This window comes from Leiobunum rupestre, chromosome 7, assembly GCF_980474605.1.
Source record: "Leiobunum rupestre chromosome 7, qqLeiRupe1.1.hap1, whole genome shotgun sequence".
Classification (NCBI taxonomy): Eukaryota; Metazoa; Arthropoda; class Arachnida; order Opiliones; family Sclerosomatidae; genus Leiobunum; species Leiobunum rupestre.
In genome coordinates, this window is record NC_143390.1 from 52238255 (window position 1) to 52262162 (window position 23908).

The following is a 23908-nucleotide window of genomic DNA, read 5'->3' on the forward strand; positions in this document are numbered from 1 at the left end:
TTCAAGCCCTTACGAAAACGACTTGATATCTTTATCAAATTTGGATTCAAGTTTGATCCAAATTGGTTTGAACCAATAGCATTGGATCCAAATTTGGATCTAAATTAATTTGATCAAATAAAATTGTATCACATTTAGATCCAAAAAATCTTTACTAAGAATTGGATCCAAGTTGGATCCAAATTAATTTGATCAAATAAATTGAATCAAATTTGGATCCCAAAAATCTTTTAATTAAGAATCGGATCCAAGTTTTATCCAAATTGGTTTGATCAAATAGTATTGTATCAAATTTGGATCCAAAAATATCTTTTAACTAATTGAATCCCAGTTTGATCTAAATTGTTTTGATCAAATAGTATTGGATAAAATTTGGATCCAAATTAATTTGATCAAATAAAATCGTATCAAATTTAGATCCAATTGATATTTCGCCTGACACTTTCTTGGAATCGTGTATGGAATCTTGTAATATGTAGTCATCTACCGCCAGCGGTTAGAAACACTGAGAATAACTTAAGTCGGTGGCTCAAGTATATTATTTCTTAAATAGATGACGGCACCGTATAATGATAAATGACAGCCGCCGTAAGTGTTTCTAGAAAGTGGTCCCAACCGAGACACCATAGCGGATATCAATTGAGTGTTCAAGAATCTAGGGTATATATTCCTAACTCAATGGTATAAACATAATTATAGAAGGCGATAGGGGATTAGATGACTACTTTTTATGTCTGGCGAGACCGCCAGAACAATATCGATCTCAGTAAATATATTTTTATTTCAATGGTTAAATTTATCGAACAACTAGAAACATTTTGATAAAACTCTACAGCATAGAAATTTGAATGTAACTAGAACGATTTTTTCAATGGACCACGCGCCGATTTAAAACTGGAGGATTAGTCAGTAACGCCCAAGGTTAGTAAAAATGCTATAAAAGATAGCCTCGTTTGGGTGGTTTCGGTTTACGCCTTATCTTATTTTAAGTCTGTTCACTGCCATTTACACTCTAGTCGGTTCTCTAATAGTTAGCCTTCCCAAAGTTGCAGTGACGTCCCTCGGTTCTGGCTAATTACATTTGTTTTATTTAATCTACCATGTAAGCGGAACCAGGGGTAAAAACAGGGGATTTGGGTGGGGATATAATTCATGGTTTTGTTAATTTTTGTTATATTTACCTCAATTATTTTCGTTTTCCGCGTTTTGAGCACTTGGAGCACGTGGTGCACGTGCCGTGTTTTGAACACTTTCTTTATTTAAGGCCAAAGTAGACGACTTTTGCCAGATATCGTAGGTTTCCTAGGTTTTTGGCCTACAAATTAGCTTTACATTGCAGTACCTTATAGTTTCTTGGCATGATTTGTTATGCATGTAAGTAATTTTTCCAATATGTTGGGAGTTGTTCTCTGTCTATTAGCTATGAATAATTGCCACGTGAATTTCTCCCACGGCTAAGTGGTAGGTGTAGTATCTTCTGTTAATGTTATTTAATATAATTCATGTCACTATAATTACCTTTTTTACGAAGTATTGCTTACCACCCAGATTCCGTACCTTGAATGTTGGTCCCAGTCGGTAAACATTTCCCTATGGATCTCAACTGAATCCAAATCTCATAGGATCAAGAGTTGATCTAAATCTCTTTGAATCCCAACTGGATCCAATTCTCATTGGATTAAGAGCGGATCCAAATCTAATTGGATCAAGAGCGGATTCAAATCTCATTGGGTCCCGAATGGATCCAAATCTCATTGGATCAAGATCTGATCTGGAACCCGACCGGATCCAAATCTCATTGGATCAAGATCTGATCTGGAACCCGACCGGATCCAAAACTCATTGGATGCCGACTGGATCCAATTGTCATTGGACACCGAACGGATCCAAATCTCTTTAGATCCCGAATGGATCCGAATCTAATTGGATCCCGAACGGATCCGAATCTCATTGGATCAAGAACGGATCCAATTCTCATTGGATCAAGAACGGATCCAATTCTCATTGGATCAAGACCCTTGGGTCCCAAATAGATAACAGTTGGATCCAAAATTTAATCCAGAGAAATCTGTAATTGGATCCCCATTTGATCTGTCCAATTTTTGATGAAATTTGGTTCAAATTTTGATCCACCGTTTTCGTAAGGGAGCACTGGTGAAATTGTGGGATATACCCATCCAAATGATTCTGGAGACGATTTGAAACACATTTAAGAGAAAATGAATTGCCTAGTGTATCTTGTAACTTGAATAGAGGTCGTGACGAACAGAAAGGCGGTGGAATTGGAGTACCTTTGAAATTAAGCAATTTAATATTAATAAAGAAGTTGAACACATGTGGTTTGTATTGTCAGATTTTCCAGACATAGCTTTCGCAGTTGTCAATTGTGCTACAGGAAGCAGCTCTTCAGAAGAAAGTAGAGAAATTTACTAGTGCTTGTCTCAGGATGTCCAAAGTTTGAGGGTTGAAGGTGGGAAAGAGAAGCTGTTTGTAATGGGAGATATGAATGGCCGTATTATGGAATTTGATCGAAAGTTTGATGAAAATGCCAGTATGTTAAAGGTGTTTAGTGTCCGTATGTACAGGAAAGGTAACGTGGCAAAACTGTGGATCAAGTTCGACTATTGACTATGTCTTACTCACAAGGAGACGACCCGAGGTGTTACACACCGATTTTGTTCAAACTCAGGGGATTGGTAGACCTTCATGTAACTCTAAAAATCCTACAGGTAATTTATTCAATGGGCAACGGTTTTGCCATGGCAACGAAAAATGTTTTTGACAACATAAAATAGTAACACCTCGGGTCGTCTCCTTGTCAGTGTAAGTCTTGTGCCGGATATTGTATCGATAATTGTGGACGAAGATGGCTTAAATAGTTTAGGAAGTGATCATAATCTTATAACTACCTGTGTAAAGATGAAGATAGCTGAAAGAGCAAACTTTAGTAGTTGTGAGAATATGACTTCTGCTGTAAAGACGAGGTTTTTCTGGGACTTTTCCGATTTGGAGAAAATGGCTGAATATATGTGGAAAATGGAAAGTTGGGCGTCATCGTCAGGTGATCAGTGTTCATACAGCGAATTCATCGACGCATGTCCGAAACGATTCCTCGCCGGAGAAGTAAAGGATGTCATAATAGATAAGATCTTAGATTCTGAGGTTAAAGTGCCGATACTTAAGCGAAAGACGGCGTGTAGAATTCAGCGTGAGGCTTTGGCAAATGCGAAAGTGAAGTGGGAATTATATATGAAAGCTAAACTTAAGTGCAAGATTTTGGCTGAGAGAAAAACACGGGCTATTATTAAAAATATCGAGAAAGACATTATGGCTGCTGGAAAAATTCGCGGTAAAGAGTTTTGGAAATACTGAAAGGGGCTACAAAAGGCAGTACGTAAAACGAAGACGCCTACGAGTATTAAAGGTGAAATTCGTTCTATATTATCGGAACGGGAGGAAATTGTCAGTGGCATCAGTGAATACGTCCAGGACCTCGAAAATGAGTTACTGACGACATCGGCTGAAGTGGATTAAAGCATAATTTCGATTGATATCGTGGAAGAACCTTTCCAAAGACGGAATTGGAATTAGTATTGCGAAATTTGCGTTCGGGAAAGGCAGCAGGTCCTGACGGAATTTATGCTGAATGCTTGAAAACACTGGGTCCTAATGCTAGACGCTGCTTAATGTTGCGAATCCTTAATGCTTGCCGTGGAGAAGGCGTTATTCCAGAAGATTGGACTGAAGCACGCGTGACGTTGATCCATAAAGGTAAAGAAAAGAAAGAGGATGAACTAAACTCGTACAGGCCTATAGCAGTCACATCCGTGCTGAACAAGATTTACGCAATGTTGGTGCGAGAGCGGCTGAATTCGGAACTCGAAAATAGTAACTCTTTGCACGAAGCGCAGGGCGGTTTTCGAAAAGATCGTCGGATAGCCGACAACCTATTCGTTCTAACTCAACTAATAGAAATTAGCCGGTATAGGTAACTTAATCTTTACTTGGCGTTTCTGTATATCACAAAGGCTTATGATAGTGTCGATAGAAATCGATTATGGAAGAGCATTGAAAATAAAGGTGTAAATAAGGACAGCGTAGAATTAATCCAGAGTTTGCACAGTGGTTGCACCTATACATACACCCTGGATGATATTACCACAGAACCGGTCAAGAGTAGAATAGGTCTTCGTCAAGGATGCCCATTGTCTCCTTTACTGTTTGTAGTTTTTCTTGACGTGCTTGCCTTAAAGTTATCTGCCCTTAAGATTGGTGCCAGAATTCTAAATTATGATGACGTGGACAGACCGGTGGATGGAGGAATGACTGTGTTGCGTAATTCGTTTATACCGTGTTTGATGTACGCTGATGATATAGTTCTGTTAGCGAATTCCGGTCAGGATCTCCAGTCGCTTCTGGACGAATGCACGAGATTCACCGAAGAAAAAGGTCTTTCCTTTAGTTTGGAAAAGTCTCCTGTTTTGAATTGCGATTTGTTTTTCTTCAGAAAAGGAAATTGGAAGTTGTTAACTCTTACAAATACCTAGGTACTGAGTTATGTTCTGGTAAGAACTACCTTGAAAAATGGGAAACCACATTGGTGGCCAAGGGAAATAAACTTCGGTGGATGGTCCGAAACTTGGCTGAAACCTCATATAATTCCTATTCGGTTGCGCGAACACTGTGGAAGATGGAAGCTGTTTCTGCGCTAACTTATGCCAACGAAATTTGGATGTTCCGAAATCCGTGATAGATTCTTTGGAATATGCCCAATGCGAAGTGGGACGCTACGCTTTGAGCTCGGGACAAATGGCGGTTATTAAGGGTGAAATGGGTTGGAGCCTGATGATCGAGAGAGAGAGGCATTTAGCAAGCAAATTGAAAGATATTGGTCATTTGAAATTCATGGCCCAAAGTCTTCTCGCAAAAAAAGGTGTATGAAGTAACACCCGGAATCCATAACGCTACTTGGAATGAATATCTCCCCTTATCCCCTGGGGTATTTTGTGGCGGAACATTATGGGTTGGGCCAAAAACGCTTATACCGCCTTAAATGACGTAACATTCGGTGACGTGTAAGCTCTCGCGTTTGATTCGTTATTCAATTTATAAAGGTTTTTGTTAATCGTCTGCTAGTTTTCTATGGCACGCCAAACCGGACAAAATTCATACACTCACGCGCTATCAAATTTTTGGGGTCTATCAAATTTTTTACCCTCTCGCTATAAAATTTTTGACCCTCTCGCTATCAAATTTTTATACCCTCGCGCTATCAAATTTTTATACCCTCTCGCTATCAAATTTTTATACCCTCTCTCTATCTGATTTTTGACCCTCTCGCTATCTAATTTTATACCCTCTCGCTGTCTAATTTTATACCCTCTCGCTGTCTAATTTTTATACCCTCTCGCTATAAAATTTTTTATCCTCTCGCTATCTAATTTTATACCCTCTCGCTATCAAATATTTTACCCTCTCGCTATCAAATTTTTAGACCCTCTCACTATCAAAATACTCTCTACTTTTTGATATGAGAAGCGTACTTTACTTAGCCAAAATAAGTGAGAACTTGGCCAAGTTAACTGAGGATTTGGTCAAGTTAAGTGAGAACAAGGCCAATATAAGGAGAGTTTCGCCAAGATAAGTGAGAACAAGCCTCAACAAGGCCAATATATGGATAAACTAAAACGTAACTGTTCACCCTAACGCACAAACAGCGGCGATTGCCGCGAACCTAAACTAAAACTTGTATCTCCTATTTTTTTAAACGACACAAAAGAGACGCGCTTCCCTCCCCCAACAATCCTTCCCTCCCTTGCCCAGCCAAAGCATAATAGTTTATCTGAAAAAGAGACCACGTGATGCCGCGAAACCTAAACTATTTGAAACATATAGAAACACCCGTTATGAAAGCGATCTCGCCCAATATCCCCCTCTCCTAAAGTAGTAGGCCTGATCTACGACCGTAATCGCCGAAAATGACGAATCCCGCTTTGAAAGCGGAGTGTGGGAAATGGAGATCAAAGGAAGCCTTTCCCCCCACGTTAGTGCGTTAGAAGCGGCCGACGTTTAAAATAGGGAAAAAATCTCGGGTTTTTTCTGGATAAATTATTTCTGTTAAACGACAAAAATATAGCGCGCGCTATGAAACTGATAAATAACGCGAGATATTTTATTTTAAAATTATTCATTTTCCAAAGTGTCACTTCGAAAACTCTTAGAAGGCGCTATAGTTCGGTCACGCGGTGAATGGATTTCTGTACGATACCTAAGAGATTGCAAACCCATCATTAAAAACCGGCCAAATTAATTTTTAATTGCAAAAAAATTGCCAAATCGTTTTTTATTAGTTTAACGTACAGTGTAGCCAATGCCGCCGTGTCGCGCGTGTCACTTCAACAGTTAGGGCTAGAAAAGTCAATGATATTTCGTTCGAATGTAAAGTACCGATCAAAAGTTTCTGGCCGTTTTCTCTTGGCAGCCATTTTAGTTCTATTTTAGGTAAAGAGCCGAATGAGGGCTTCTATGAAAGAATACCCCCACGAAAATAATATGCAGCGACAATTAATGCCCTACCACCAATAGGGCAAACCCCTCCAAAATGACGTCATGAAAAAATTAATATAATTTGTCGTGTCTACGCATATTCGAAGCGTCATAATATGAAACAAAGCACATAAGAATTAAATAAGGGTTAATTTTCATGTTTTCCGTCATCACTATTTCTTCAATAACTTTACAACCGCAAATCCGATTTGAAAACTGAAACCATATAACCATATTATTTTCGTGAGGGTATTCTTTCATAGAAGCCCTCATTCGGCTCTCTACCTAAAATATGGCTGCCCAGAGAAAACGGCCAGAAGCCTTTGATCGGGACTGTACATACCTCGGCCGAGGGGCTGATCACTCCGCGTAATCGGTGTACAGAGCCGTACCTTTGACTGTACTAATGGGATTACGTGTAATCTTTGAAGTCCCTGCCTTTGGCAGTGCTAATCTAAGCGCAGTGGCGTAGCTGAGAACTCAGAGGTGCCCCCGCAAAAATCTCTATGAGGCCCCTCTTTTTAATGTTTTATGGTTAGCTCGAGGCCCCCCCGCACCGCGGGCCCTGCGGACCATCAGCTACGCCACTGTCTAAGCGTAATCCGGTGTACAGACTTTCTAAGATTGGTTAGCCCCTCGACCTCGGCATCGATAGCCTTTCATAAATTTTTGAAATCGGAGCCCTAGAAATTGGGCAAATTACTAATTTCGGTGGTCTAGCTTTGTGTGGTAGATATTTTATTTAAAATCAAGTCCGATAACGTTAAAAATATATTTTTGGTTAGGTTAGGATTCAGCGGACCTTTACCTACGGTTATATCAGTAAATTTAAAATTTGCGTAATTTACGGGACCCCAATTTTTGGGGTTTTATATTTTCGCCTAAAAGTCTACATAACGTTCCTTAATTTAAGTCCGATATTCATGAGTTATATTTTTGAATAGATGTGGTTTCATATAACCTAGATTTACAATTACGTTCCTTATACGGACCCCCGCAACTTCCAACATTGTAAATCCGCGTGTTTATAGAAATTCCTTCATGCATTTTTCAAGGCCGTTCGAAGTTCGCGGCACTTTCAACGTCTGGTCAGAAGTAACAATTAAGTGTGACAATGATCGAACTAGTATTCGTCGTATGGCCAGAAGTAATAAGTGTGACACACAACGTCTGACCAGAAGTAACAAATAAGTGTGGCAGTGACACTGATCTAAGTAATCTACGACGCTTTCAAATTATGACTAGAAGTAACAAATAAGTGTAAATACAATTATGTGTGACCGTCGATATATATTGGTTAGGTCACCGGCGTTGCAGATTTGCTGTGTATAGCTCAAACAAACAGGGCCCCACCGGCTATGCAATCGTGTTGGCCCCATTAATGCCAAATTTTTCCTCTTTGGCGGCCCCAATTTAAGTTGGCCCCGATATGACCGGCGATCACCGGTTAGCCACCCGGGCCAGACCGGGCCTGCAAACAAACTTAACACATAAGGAGGATTGTGTGTATTCTGACCGTCGTACGTCTTGTTCTTAACTTTTGAAAGACACAAAATAAAATAAATAAAGCATAAGTAACATAACAGCCAGAAGTATGACACTTCCTAATGCTAATTTTCAAACCGAACCTTTTTTCGGCACTGATACTCTCTTTAAGCTGCGACTTGGATTCGCAACTTACCGTTCTGAATGAATAGTTTTTCATAAGAAAATAAGCCTAATATCGGAGAGCACGTTTTGAAGCCCGCGTGCGAATCATACGAGCCAAAAAACATACTTCAGCTCGTAGCGCCGAGAAAAACATATTAATTTTGATCATTTAAGCCTAATATTCCGCCTATCTATCGGAAACCAGATATTTCGGCTTAGGCGAAAGTTCGGCATATTTTAGACTCTAGGGGGCGCTGTGCTAATAAAAACATCCTGATTACGCGTTTACTTTGAAAATCAGTTTCGTTGTAAACCTCGTTAATTGTCATACTTATTGTTATTATGTTACTTATGATTCAATATCTCTCAAGACTTAAGTGAAATAGTAAATGAGAGAAAGATACGTTGGCCAAACAGTAAATTACGATTAAATCGACTTAATGTGAAAACATGTAAGGAATCCTAATTTCAATTTCTGTCTAAAGTCACGTATCTCGACTTGCGAGACTTCTAATAAAATTTCATTTCCAAACACCCTGACAAATCAATGATATTACGATCATAGAAATAGAAATGAGACTAGAACCACTGCGCTATCCAACAGGGGCGGATCCAGACCATCAGATAAGAAAAACGTCAATGGTGCGCTAGAAATAAGCCCTAAAAACCAGGGCAAAACAAACCATGTGCTGCATTTGGATCGTTTCGCCATGTGTTATCAAAATCCCACGGCAAAACGTAAGAAGTGTAGAAAGTTCGTTTTGCTCTGGGTTTCTTTTGCAAAAATATAAAATGGCAAAACGTTTTTTAATTATAATTACGTTTCTAATTATTTTTTTCGTTTGAAAATATCACTCAAGGCGTAAAACTACAAAAGAAATCCAAATTTACTCATTTTTCATAAAAATGTTGGATATTTCGTTTTGCCATGCGACAGCCGTTCTAGTATGGAGAGGCGATCTTGGGCGCCCGCAGACATTTTTGTAGGGTGGGGCAGTGGCGCACCTAGCAACTTGTCAGGGGGGGGGGTTGGCAATCAGTCCCAAAACCTTCGATTTGCACCCCTCCTCGAACCCTGAATACATTTCGCTGGGATCTACCCCCACTGCGCGGTCCTGACAGTGGCGTAGCTGATAGTCCGCAGGAGCCCCACTCACCATAAAAAAAAATTATACATAGAGACTTTTGCGGGGGGGGGGGGGGGGGCTCTGAGGTCTCAGCTAAGCCACTGTGTCTTGCGGGGGCTTCGGTTATGCTATCTTCTTCTTTGGTGGGGCAAAATGGGCGAGCTCGGCGAAATATAATTGAAAAATAACGGTAAAATTCAATATATGGAATGTGAAAATGTAACAAGGGGCTCTCATTTTCGTTTGCTTAAACAAAGTTTCCACACCTTGTATTCTCTAATCTCTAGAACTTGAAAAAACTAGAAAAAGTTATTGAACGTTTTGCGCAGTCGGGAAATCTTAAACTAGAATTTAGATACATTACTAGGTTAACAACTATACTCTGTAGTCTCCATCAAATACATATATTTCCTCGTATATTTCAATAACTTGCAAAATTGGAGAGAAAAAAAAACTTCTAAGGGGGGTGGGGAATTACAATTTTGTGTATTCAACAGTGCACTTACTAGACGATATATACAGAGTGTAGTTAAAAAAAGATACAGGGCCAAAAACTCAAAATGTGTTTTAGCTGATAATTTGAAATTTTCAGCAACGTAAATTGTTATTTCAAAGTTTATCTCAAGAACCAATGGGCTTAAAGAAATGGTTCCAATTTGGAACGTTTTCATCATGGTGTTTTGCATCGGGTCCGAGACATTTCGACTTGAAATTTCAATTCACACACACTTTACAAATTGGAACTATTCCTTTATATCCATTGGTTCTCGAGATTAACCTTGAATAAAAACTAGTTGAGGTTAACGGTAATAGTGAGTGTAGGGAGCTGTTGGCTCGCGTGGCATGCAGGGCTTGCCACCACCCTCCTACCCGGCCACCGGAATTAATGGCTTCAAAAGTCGTTTGATGACTTAGGCCTAAGGTGGTGCCTTGGGTATTAGCCTAGATGATGATGATTATTATTATTATTATTAAAATGACCTAGGCTTGAACCACCCTACCAGATTAGTTCGGCTAGCAAATTTTGATAATCTAGCATGAATACTTTTCTGAGTGAATAGCCCTTCAACCTGCTCTCTAGTACATTATTTGTATCACGACCTTCTTGTATTTGTCTAATATTCTGCAACTTGTTATTGGTCAAATTATAGGTAGGATCAAAGTAACGTATACCTATAATGTGACGGAGAACACTTTGGCAATTGAAATCAGCTTTGTATCTCTAATGGTTCTCGAGCTAAATGTTTAATGACCTTCATGGCATGGTTCAAGGTCATGAAAATTTTCAATGGGTCCTGAAAATTTAAAATTTGTACCTAAAACGCATTTGGAGTTATTGGCCCTGTATCGTTGTTTATGTAACAGCCCGGAATTGAAGTGTTTCCAACATTCCGGTTAAGAAGACTGCCTTACCAGGCTTCGGTAATAAAACAATGAATGGATTTCAATATGGCAAATTTTTTATCGTGTCTTCCTGAGACTGCAGTACATGTATTAGGAACACTTACACGGGTCCATAACAACCATATCTTTAAAAGTAAAAATTATGTTTAGAATCTATAGAAATGTTTCCATTCAACATTTACGTTCTGTGCCTTCTTAGTAAATTGTCATTTACGATTTGAAACAGTTCAAATAATGAAATTGCATTAAACATTACCATTACTACAATTGTCATTAACTTAACGGTATTCAAAAGTCCACAAAACTTATATTTCAAACCTACTAAAATACAATCGATGTCTTCTTCTGTCCACTAAATAAGTTATTTAGTTTTTCACTCGAAGACCTATCGGTACAAGCTATTTGTAAGTTTTTAAATTTCTTCAAATTTGTTTAGGGTTTAGATTTTTATCCCTTTTCACAATGAACTAATCTACGTATTCGCTAATTTTATCATCCTTTGCATTGCAGTCCATAGGTGGTTTTTTTAACGTTATTTATCGTCTTTATTATTTCCTTTACGTGTGACGGTGTGAGTGACTGATGTCACCAAAGAAAAAGGGCTAGCTAGATAAATGTCTTCGGATAATGGCTTTAGAAAAAACTTTAATTCGTTACACAAAACATGATTTTGTGCCAACCTCTGGAAACAGGATCGTTTTTAAGCGGTCACGTTCTCACTTGTCTTGGCGAAGTTCTCCTTAAATTGGCCTTGTTCTCACTTCACTTGACCAAATTCTCACTTATTTTGGCTAAGTAAAGTAAGCTTCGCAAATCAGACGAAACTGTCATATAAAAAAGTAGAGAGAAGTTTGATAGCGCGAGGGTCTAAAATTTGATAGCGCGAGGGTATAAAAATTTGATAGCGAGAGGGTATAAAAATTTCATAGCGAGAGGGTATAAAATTTGATAGCGAGAGGGTCATTAATTTGATAGCGAGAGGGTATAAAAATTAGACAGCGAGAGGGTCAATAATTTGATAGCGAGAGGGTATACAAATTTGATAGCGCGAGGGTATAAAATTAGATAGCGAGAGGGTCAATAATTTGATAGCGAGAGGGTATAAAAATTAGATAGCGAGAGGGTATAAAAATTTGATAGCGCGAGGGTATAAAAATTTGATAGCGAGAGGGTAAAAAATTTGATAGCGCGAGGGTCAAAAATTTGATAGCGAGAGGGTCAAAAATTTGATAGCGAGAGGGTTAAAAATTTAATAGACCCCAAAAATTTGATAGCGCGTGAGTGTATGAATTTTGTCCGGTTTGGCGTGCCATAGTTTTCATCATCGGGAAAAATGGCAGAACCCTTCGGCATAGTTGACTTAGATGTTTTTCCGGTATAAGAATCCGCTATAGATGAGTGATTAAAACCAATACATGATTTAGAAAAAATGGTAGTTTGTAACCAAGCTTCAAAGAAAAGAGCGATAATAATGGTCCGTAAAGATGAAATCTATTTACCTCCAAATCCCGAACAAAGGCCTAACAGCTCAGATTTAGAAGCATAAAGTGAAGCAAATGTTTATCAAAATCCTGTGAGAGTTATCATAACATCCAACAAATTAAAGGCCATCCTATCATGATAGGATTTCAAACATGCATTCCATAGTGCTTGGCAAAAACTATTGGGTCTTTTCCTTGCATGAACCATGGACTAATTAATTAGTTAAATGCATGAACTCAATACAGTCTTTACACCGGCACGGAGGGAATATTAAAAATGTCGTTCTCTAAAAATATGTTAATTTCCGAAACAACTGCTTTCAACCGTGTTTTTAGGTTCTTTGATAACTTTGTTCTTATTCAAATTATGGTCTATCAGAACATTATAATCAGCCTAATTAGCAAACAGACGACAGAGCAAACAACACATTAGTCACGTGGTTTTATGAGAGGACGAGCTGACACTCGTCTTATAAGCTCCGCCTACTATGTTCCGCCACAACGGCGGGGAATCAAAGTCGTTATTCATTCCAAGTAGCGTTATGGATTCCTGGTAACACGCAATTTGAGCTATTTTAGCATCCGTTTCTCGAGAAGAGTAGCGGTTCTTGTTCGAGGCTACAGAGTTGATACCGAGAGATATAAAGCGACAACGGAGGTTCAATGGAATAGCTATGTTGACACAGACGTTCGTAGACACGTGGAGTCTAAATGGTAGAATAGAGTAGCGGGACACAGGTCCCTACAGATTTATAAAGCCAAAGCTAAACCAAGTCAGGAAGATTTATATAATGGTAGTTTCCACAGTGGACTCTTATCTCAAAGCTCGGACAGGCGAACGTTGTGAACAGTTATTTGGTTGTTCGCCGAGATTTGTACAGTGTGGAGCAGAAAATGAGACCCTTGAACAGGTCTTACTGGAATGTCCGGCCATGGAGGATTTTGAGGTAATTCAAGATTGGAGAGAGTCGTCTTTTCATTTGCCCTTGGAAGACCTCCTTGGTTTCACGATTACTAACTGGAATCCATCACTTCTGAAACATATACTAAATAAATGGTACTGGAAGAAACTTGAGGTCTTGCAAAGGAAGTGACCAAATTCAAAATTCCTCTGTATGAGAACGCTTAATTTTATTTTATATTTTATTTTATTTTATTTTATTTATTTTTCATTTGTAATTTTTTTCAAATACATATCTATATATTTTCTTATTTATGTATAATAAGATTTTGTACATTTCTGCCTACTGATTGTGCTCCCCAAAGCGGAGCCGCCTTGATTTAAAAGTGTGCCTACTGTATGCAAATCAAATAAACTATTAATTCATTCATTATGTATAACTTCTGGCAATACACGGCTTCGATAATCTCCATAACCCAGCAAGCTCACACTTATTTATTACTTCTGGCCATACACGGCTTCGATAATCTCCATGACCCAACAGGATCACACTTATTTATTACTTCTGGCCATACATGGCTTGTGCAGTTGACATATTATTACTTAGTCACACTTATATAGGATAGTTTGGATTTATGTCATAAAAATTTAAATATAATCCCCCCTTTTCCTCCCATGCTTTTAGATGGTGTTAGCTTTCAAACATACAACGGAACTACATGAGTTACGTTACGTGGTTTTAGCTCTCAAACACCTCAAACATACAACCTAACTACACGAGTTACGTTTCATGGTTTTAGCTCTCAAACACCTCAATAACTACACGAGTTACGTTACGTGGTTTTAGCTCTCAAACAACTCAATAACTACACGAGTTACTTTACGTGGTTTTAGCTCTCAAACACCTCAAACATACAACCTAACTACACGAGCTACGTTACATGGTTTTAGCTCTGAAACACCTCAATAACTACACGAGTTTCGTTACGTGGTTTTAGCTCTCAAACACCTCAATAACTACACGAGTTACGTAACGTGGTTTTAGCTCTCAAACACCTCAATACCCACACGAGTTACGTTACGTGGTTTTAGATCTCCGAAATTCCCGCTTTGCAATTAGCTACGCCACCCTTATTAAATTTATATTATTTTAAAAAGTACAAAAATTTAAAAAAAATTAAACAGTGCAGCGGAGTTTTAGTATAGCAATACGTAACTGAACGAAGTACAGTAAAACCATCCAGTATAATTTAAACGGTCCCGTTGCATGATATTATTGCCTAATTATATTAAAACTATTTATAATACCTTGATAAAATTACAAAATCATATCTTACTTATTAATTTCGTTCATCGAATATCCACCTTCAGCCACATCGTGCATTGGGGTGGATATTGTCAAACTTAAGTCTAATGGACTGAATATTGAGGATTGTCGAGGGGAAAGGATATGATAATGGTGCCAACATGGCCAGGAAATACAACGGTGTTCAAGCTCGAATATCAAAAATAAATAAATTAGCTATATTTGTTCCCTGTGCTGGCCATACCTATAACCTTTTTGGAACACATTCAGCTAGTGTGTCGCCTATGAGGGCTACGTTTTTGGTATTGTGCAAAATATTTTTAGTTTTTTGAGTGCTTCCACAAGTAGATGGGAAGTCTTAGTAGGAAATCACTCTTAAGGTACATTGTGAAACGAGGTGGTCATCCAAATTACTGATGTTTTCTCAATATTAAACGAAATTACAAACAACACAAAATATAACTCGGACACAGTTTCTGGTGTGAAAGTTAGCTATCATAAAATAGCTTGATTTCCGATTTCTATGTCTTTTACAGTTGTAGAATAGAATGTTAACGAACATATGGATAAAATAAACAAAATCGTTCAGACCAAAAGTGCTTCTCTTAACGAAGGGAGAATTCCGAAGGTGGATGACGTGAGTGAGGATGAGTCATCCCTGCCTTCCCCAGCAGCGATGGCCCAAAACAACGAGAGAACTCTCTGAAGTAAAGGGAAAGGCTGTTAGGGACAAAGCCTACATATGTGAATACAAATGCGGGCTTTACACACCCCTTCAAACCCCATACGTTAAATATAGATGCCATCAAAACATCCTGGGAATATTCTTCCCAGGTCAAAATTTGCTTACTTCTACAAAGCGGTTTTATTGAATTTTCGGGCGTTACACTGACCTAGTTATCAAATTAACTATAGATTTGGAAAACTAAAAATTCGCATACAGCTCTCACGATTGAAACCATCTTATTTCAGTTCAGCCGAGCAGCGACCGCGTACAACATAATGAATGCTAAAATATAGATACGGTCACGTCGACCTTGACCTTGAACTATAGGTACCCTGGTATGTCTTTTTACGTTCCCGAAGCGATAGAGAAAGAAATGAAGGATTAAAGAAAAGGGTGCTACTAAAAGGGTCAATGATATTTGAGCAGCGCCAACTCCGCGAATCTCTTCCAGGAGGGAAATTCCCCTCGAAAAGAGAAACTCTCTCTCTCTCTCTCTCTCTCCCATATTTGGACGATTTGAAATGGTCACTATTTTCCCTTTACAAACGCTTCGCTATGATACTTCAGGCCAGTGATGGGCATTTTTCTAAATTTTGTGATATCTCTCACTCCACCTCATTCCCGTTTCTAAAATTTTAAATATAAACTCATCTCCTCTAAACACCGTAAACTAACTTTTTATTTCATCTCATCGAATTTCGCTAATTAATCTAACCTCGCGCACACTCCCGCTATTTTTTTTGTTGAAAAATTTGATTTGATCTCACGCTCTTTTCCGTTTATGGAAGTCATAAATTATCTCCTTTCAATCTCCTCTCTCTGAAATACATACTTTGTGAAACTCCTCTCACGCTCCTCTCCTTTTGAAGTTTCTCACATCTCACCTCCTCTCAGATTCTCACACTGTTCTTACAGGGGTAGAACAACGACCATCACTGGCCGGTGGCCTCATTAGATTTACTGTCTATAACTTTTTTATAGCCTTCTAACGTCAGCATATTATGTTATTGTACGTTTGGGCTTTGTTATTGGCCAAAGTTACATAATTATTTGCAAGAAGGTCATATTTTTATATTTCCTTTCATTTGGTTTTCTTACATCTAAACTCAAACTCACCTCCTCTCACCACCGCAAACTAACTTTATAGCTGATCACCTCTCATCGCATTTCCCTAATTAAATTAACCTCGCTCACACTCCAAATACATTCTTTGAAACATCTTATTTCCTCTTAAATTCATAGCTTGGAAACTCATATCGCACTTTTCTCCATTGGAAGTTTAGAGCATCTCGCCTCCTCTCAATTGCTCTCACTGATCTCACGGTGAAAGGAGAGTGCCCATCACTGCTTCAGGCATTCGGCTTTGCTGACATTGACATCAAGTCACCAGTTTGGAAAAAAATCTTCTTTTACCTAATTTTTAAATTGGTCAGCAAAACTCCACACCTGGTCACTGATGTGAACTAACTGCCAGGATGAGACCCTTTGTTACAACCGATGAACTTTGAAAAAAATAGAGATAGAAGAAAACACCTTGGTCATGATGTGAGGAGTTTCACCGACGGTCGAGTTACTATGCGGTTCGTGACTTTAAGTAAAACTTCATAGAACAAATAATCGAAAGAAAAACAAAGTAACATGCCGCGCATCATCGGACCATGGACAACTTAACTTAGCTCTAATCACTATTCACCGAATCTTTGTTGTTCCATGTTCGCTGTATTAATGTGCAAGGAGTGATAAAATACGCGAATAGGTATAATAGTCCATAATGAAAGGGGACAAAAAAGCTAAACCCTTTAACAAATTTGAAGAAATTAAAATACTTACAAATAACTCGTACCATAGATCTTCGAGTAAACATATAGACGTGAATCTCGGACCAAATAGACCTTCGATTAAAAATCTAAATAAAATAGCCAGAAATTCCAACGGTAGACCGGTTTCGTCTAATTTGGGACTCATCAGTACCGAGCCGGAAATCTGGCTTGCGACTATTACACCGAAAAGACAAACTATGCCTTAACATTAAATTCGACTTTCCGTTGCTACACCTCAAATCAAACGCCATCTTGGGAAATGACGCACAGAGTTATCTCTTTGAGCGATAATTAACTACGGTAGTTTTAAACCTCGTTGGCTTCGATTTTCTGTATTAGTTAGTAATACCTAGTAGAGACATGATGTTATTGTTTAAATTTGGGCTCCATATTGAAAAATGGCGGATAAAGTAGTAAAAATGAAAACTCACTGTAGCTGGCTTCTCCCAATAGTTGTATGTTAGATCCAACTAAAATCTAGTCAGTTTTCGTTAAGATTAACAAAAAATTTTAAACCTAATTTTAAACGTATGTTAAAAGTTTTTTTTAATAATGGTGCCTTTACAATTGAAGGAGATCAGAAGTGTTTGTTAATTAATTCAGGGAATTCAGTTGATACTCTTTGTAAAGAGAGGTAGGAAACATACATTTCTTTGCATTTCGAGAAATACAGGTTTGAGGAGAACTTCACTACTTTTGTTACAATCTGTTATTTTAACGCGATTAACTGTTGCACGGCTAAATACATTTTAAGATAATATTATTTTTATTAAAGGTCACATTTTATTTTTCAAAAACGTTCCGAAAGTGGGTGTAAACTTGAATAACTTAAATTTCTGCATGAGCAAAGTCCACTAAAGCATTACGCTCTCGTGTAACCCCTTGCATTATTTATAGCGAATATAAGTATATTAAATCACAAAAATTAAACATATATGACATCATCGTCTGTGTGTAAGAGGGTCATGATTAATTAAAAGCAGACTAACTTGTGCAATTATGCGAGGGTGACGGCTAGAATATTTGCAGTTCTTAAGCGTTTATGTCCAGGCTAGAAACACTTCTTTTGAAACTTTGAAAACTATTATTACACCATTTAATAAGTGATGCGAATTCAAAACTTCAAAACTACTAAAAGCGGTGAATGATAACAGGGTTTCTTTTTCTCCAGCCTAATCGATGGCAAATGATTTCCAGAAGGAGAACTGTGAACGAGAGCCCGTTGAAAAAGAGAAATAAAATAAAGGTTCCAGAGAGATTCTTGAAAGACAAAGGCGTCGCTTCGTTGTAGTCAGGCTTCAAGAAACACTTCCAAAGGTCACGGCTTTCATCGTCGATCCATTTGTCCACTAGGTGACCTTCCAACATCCTTCGAATACTATAAAATGTGCAAATGCTCTAGGTTAATTAATCCAGATTATTCAATAAATTGTGCACTTGCTCGAACGTACTATATCGGAACGGATATGCCATTTATGATTTCGAACTAGACTAATTCTAATATCAAAAGTAGCATAAGACTCAGAAGTGTGTCAGAACGGTATAGTAGTTAAGGAGAGTTTGTCGCAAAGTAAACAAGTCGGCCCAGGCCGTAATATTAGTTCCACATCAGTGTATTCGAGTGGGCAAACCCATACACCCTTAGTAGACACAGGTAGGCAAACTAATACAAAAACTGTTGAGGCTACGTGATTTCTTATCGTTTGATATATAAATTGCCATCCTAAGTTAAAGAGTGGGTGCCGCCCACCCTCAGGATACCCGGGTGCGCAAACCAATTTAAAAGCTGTTGAGGCCATGTGATTTCCTATCGTTTGATATATAATTTACCATCCTATGTTAAAGAGTGGCCACCGCCCACCCTCAGGATACGCGGGTGGGCAAACCAATACAAAAGCTGTTGAGGCCATGTGATTTCCTATCATTTGATATATAATTTACCGTCCTATGTTTAAGAGTGGCCACCGCCCACCCTCAGGATACGCGGGTGGGCAAACCAATACAAAAGCTGTTGAGGCCATATGATTTCCTAGCGTTTTATATATAATTTACCATCCTATGTTAAAGAGTGGCCGCCACCCACCCTCATGATACCCGGGTGGGCAAACCAATACAAAAGCTGTTCAGGCCATGTGATTTTATATTATCTCGGTGATTAAATTAGTATTTTCTTAGAGCAGATATTTAATATGGATTACTAACAACTGCATAAATCATATTATTGCAAGAATGTATTTATGTACTAAGAATATGGCAAGACGGAGATTCTGTCCCCATGGTCGCATACTTTTCAGCTTAAGGGCCTGTTGCCAAAGCCCTAGCCAAAGTGCTAGCCCATTTAATTTAACATGTTTGATTCTAGCAAAGCAGACTTTTGCAACACGCCCTAAGTTCGACTGCTTTGGATTTTTTGGTCTCACTCTTTCAAGTAGACGCTAGCGTAGACGATCCAATCTTTTACTTTTATTGTTCTATGAGACCAAATTGTTTTTTTCGATCACTCTCCCTTTAAGGGGGATGGTCGGAGGGGGCGGAAATTAACGGCACTGCGTGCGCGTCAAAGAGTTCTATCGAATGAGACCAAATCTCTGGACCAACTATACAAACTATACAAGTTCGCCAAGAAGGCGATAATATTATTTTGTGCCACATATAAACGACTTCGATAAGAAAGTGCCACACCTATTACTTCTGACCATACACGGTTTCGATAAGAAAGTGCCACCCTTATTTATTACTTCTGACCATACACGGTTAAATAATCAGCTAGGCTAATACCCAAGGCACCACCTTAGGCCTAAGTCATCAAGCGACTTTCGATAGCCTAGGTCACGTGTGACGCATCACGCATCAAATAAAATATTACATCCGTTTTGACGATTTCGCCCGCGAGAGAGCTTAGCTCTGCTGAACATCCTTAGTTTTTTAATCCATGTTTCACCTAAGAAGAATCTATTTCCGTTTGATTAAATGCGACGCGCTAGAACTAAATTCAACTTTCACCTAAGAAGAATCTATTTCCGTTTGATTAATCCATGATAAATCCTTCTTAGGTGAAAGTTGAACATGGATTTATCACCTGCAGCTTTAGCCAGTGCAAGTTTTTATCATATAACTATTCTTGTTTTTCCTTTGAGTAAACAGAAAACACGATAAAGAAAATGTTTACGCCCAGGAACTAGCATTTTGTAAAATATTTTCGACAAATTGAAGAGAAAGGCGTGGTTCGATTGGTAGAGCGTCGGTTTCTCGAGTTTGCGGGGCCAGCGGCTGCCTGTGTTCGAGTCCCGGCGCCGGCGTTACTGTAAGTTAACTTAATAAATTACTTTTCGCAGCTCCATCTTCCGTGTCGTCACAACACTTAACGACCGTCGTTAGCAATAGTCCCACTTCGATATATATATCTCGATGTGGAACTAAAAAGGGAAACGAAGGGGGGTCGGAATATACGTCATCGAAATCGAGGTACTCCAGCGCCACCGAGTGAGGCGTTTTAGAACGTATGTATACGGTGGAATTAATCGAAGAGAGAAAATCGCACCACACTATAGACTAAATATAATGTTGCTAGTACTATTCCAACTAGTAGGTTATGTAGTCTATAGTGTGACTAGGTCTTACTATAAATTTTAATAGGCGCGAAGGTACAGCTGACACACTTTTGGGTCTTATGTTACGTTTGCTATTACCTAAAGCTATTTTTAGCTGGTGACCAATAGGGTTTCTTAAATTGATTTCTATTACAAAAGAAATATATCATATTTTTACATTAACACAAAATAATTCATTTCAGGTTTTGATTCAAATCACTGAAATGTATGGTAAAAAGTCGATTTACGCCAAACCTACCATTTAAAGGGACACACCGGTGTTTGAATTTAACCAGTTTCACGCGCTTGTTTCCCGAATATGATTGGTCGTATCTGCTACCACGTGGTAAATCCAGGCTAAATTTTTTCAAACGCCGGTGTGGCCCTTTAAACGACATAAGCAGAAATTTAAAGGTTGAGTAACTAAATTTAATGTTTAAGGGAAGGGACGCTAAAATATACTTTTTCCAACGAATTAAAATTTCCCGACTTAAATTTCAATTTTCTGCAAATCATATGAGTGAAATTAGTGACCTTGACTAATCTCACTCTTTAAGGCAGAGCGAACTCGGCAAGTGTCGAAAAGCGAATGTGGGAAAGAGTGAAGATTTTTATTTAGTTCCACTCTCACTATTAAGGGTGATTGAATCTCTAAACATTACCCGCGATTTTGCCATGTCTGCTTAATTGAGTCAATTGTAACAAGGCACCGGGGCTTAGTTGGTTAAAGCTCCTGTCTAGAAAACTGGAGATCATGAGTTTAAAACTCGGCGGTGCTTTAAACGAGAGGTAACACTTTAATTTACATAATGTATTTTCAAGTGTGTAATTAAGTTGATAACAGCAAGGTGCCGGGTCTTAGTTGGTTAATTGGCCTCACTAGGAAACAAAAGATCCTGAGTTCGAATCTCGGCGTTGCCTATAAAACGCGATGTTTGCTTTTATTTACGTATAATTTTCAAATGTGTAATTGAACAATAGCCCAGCCTCATTTTTTTCCACTTTTTAGTTCCACCTTACCAACGTACTTATTAAGGGGAACCTAATGGTGGGAAATTTTTTAGCCGCAAATAATTAATTTTAAAGATATACTAATTTTAAAGACGTACGAACCGAACGGTTCGGGGCGTAGAATTCACTCCGCGGCGAAGAGAGCTCGCCGTCGCGCCGTTTTTGCCCTTTCGAAAATCAGCCCTTCTTAATTTGTTGGCGCCAGTAGGACCACAATATACACGAAATATGTAGTAGACGTGGGGTCTAAGGATTCAAATGACGGTGCCCGAAACAAAGCTTTTGTTAAAGGATTATAATGACGGTGGACTACTATACAGATAGGAAATAAACATTTCACAAACCGTATTAATTTTCCGCTAACCATGTTCAATACCGGGTCTACGCGTAGTTCCGCAACGTCGGAAGATTCTGTTTCAGTTCATTCTGGCGACGAGAAGAGTGATTATAAGCGTTATTTAACCCAATATACGTATAATAATAAAGTCTTTAATCAGTATGAAATCCACGATCTTACCAAGGATCCGTTAAATTTAATCGAGTGGCTGCAAAGCCTCAACCTAATTGCAAAAGATGTAACGTGTCCCAAGTGCAACGACTCTATGGGTCTGACCAAACAGACGAGAACCACCGACCAGTACGTTTGGCGTTGCGATAAAAGACGAAAAATTGCCGAAGCAAAAGGAGTCCGTCAGGTGTCAAACCGAAGTTTCAATTCGGAAAAATTCATTTTTTTCAAACCACCACCTTGTTACATTTAAATTATAACTTAACTTGCGCCCTCTACTTTCAAATATTTAGACCATGTGACTTCCAAAATACAACCTGTACACTATGGCAATCGGAGTGCGGGTTATGGAACGAACCAAGTAGTATTTTTGTAACCAAGCTAATAAAAAGTATTTGTTTATCGTTGAACCGTAGACTTTTTAATTGAAGTAAGACATTACATTAATGGCGACGGATTTGTGTACCGATCTCACGTTTGTTTCTGGAAACGACCGTTTTCTTTTGACCGTATTTTATTTGTACAACTATCGCGCTCGACCGAGGCTTAGCTTAAAACAATGGCTACGACGTCGCTCGTTTCTCTCCCGCGCTATGAGCCATTTCTTGTTCATGGCGCATCACCTGAAACTGCCTCAAGTTGGAAAAAATGGTTGCGGCGTTTTGAGAATCTATTAACAGCTATGGTTGTCACCGACGACGCCAGGAAAAAAGCTTTATTGCTACATTATGCTGGGGCTGATGTAGAGGAAATTTTTGAAAACATTAACGTTTTAACCGACCCGCAAACCTACGATTACGCCAAATTAAAGCTAAGTAACCATTTTGCTCCTGCGTGTAATACCGATTGCGAAACGTTAGTTTTTCGCTATGCCAAACAAAGGGTGGAAGAAACCATGGATCAATACTGCACTCGACTTCGTCGTTTGTCCTCAACTTGTGGTTTTTTGGATGCCGACAAGGAAATTAAAATACAAATCATTCATGGCTGCTTATCTTCTTCACTTCGCACTAAGTTTGTACGTGACTCTAAACTTACTCTCGGTGCCATACTTGACATACTTGACCTAGCTCGTTCACACGAATTATCGACAGCTCAGGCGAATTGAATTGAAAGCGCTTCAGGATCTCTTGCAACATCTTCTAAGCCGTTGTTTACCGTGCAACATGGCCTTGAAAAATCTTTGCCGAACAAATCGAATCCCTCATCATCCCAGACTTGCGGTTTATGTGGTGGACGGTATCCCCATCCCAAGGGAAGGCAAGGATGTCCGGCATATAAAAAGACTTGTCTGAAATGCGGAAAATTGGGACATTTTGCAAAATGCTGCCGCTCAAGTACCGAGCAACAAGGCGCAAACAAGACGTCGCACCACAATCGCGCCTACACCCACCAGAAAAGCCACTACAAAGGCCAAGGTAACAAGTTTGGAGGCAAGAGTAACCTAAATCAGGTGGAACAAACCACCAAGGAATCGTCCTCGGACGACTCAATCTTCAGTATCGTCACATCGAACTACGAAGAATCAGATGACATTATCTTTACCGTCGTCGATTGTCAGAAGCCAATTTTTCCCACAGTATCGAATAACTCACCACCCAAGGTTACCATCCCAATTGGGTCTACCAAAATCACCTGGATTATAGATACGGGCTCCTCGGTGAATGTGCTTGACCAAGACACGTTCCAAACCATCAAACCACGCCCAGAACTTTCCCAAAGGGATAAAGGTGTTTTTCCTTTCTCATCTATGAATCCTCTAAAATGTATAGGTTCTTTTGTAATCACCTTGTCGTATCGCGACCAGACAATCACCGCTTCAATCTTAGTTGTACCA

General features: G+C 38.9%; 1 long non-coding RNA gene across 1 annotated transcript; it reads right to left on the reverse strand.

Moving 5' to 3' along the window:
• Positions 1–17996: 17996 nt before the first annotated feature.
• Positions 17997–22148, reverse strand: LOC149937210 (uncharacterized). Its single transcript, XR_016472329.1, has 3 exons — positions 22081–22148; positions 21908–21989; positions 17997–18340 (listed from the first exon to the last, which is right to left on the reverse strand). It is a non-coding gene; the product is annotated as an uncharacterized LOC149937210 (long non-coding RNA).
• Positions 22149–23908: the final 1760 nt, after the last annotated feature.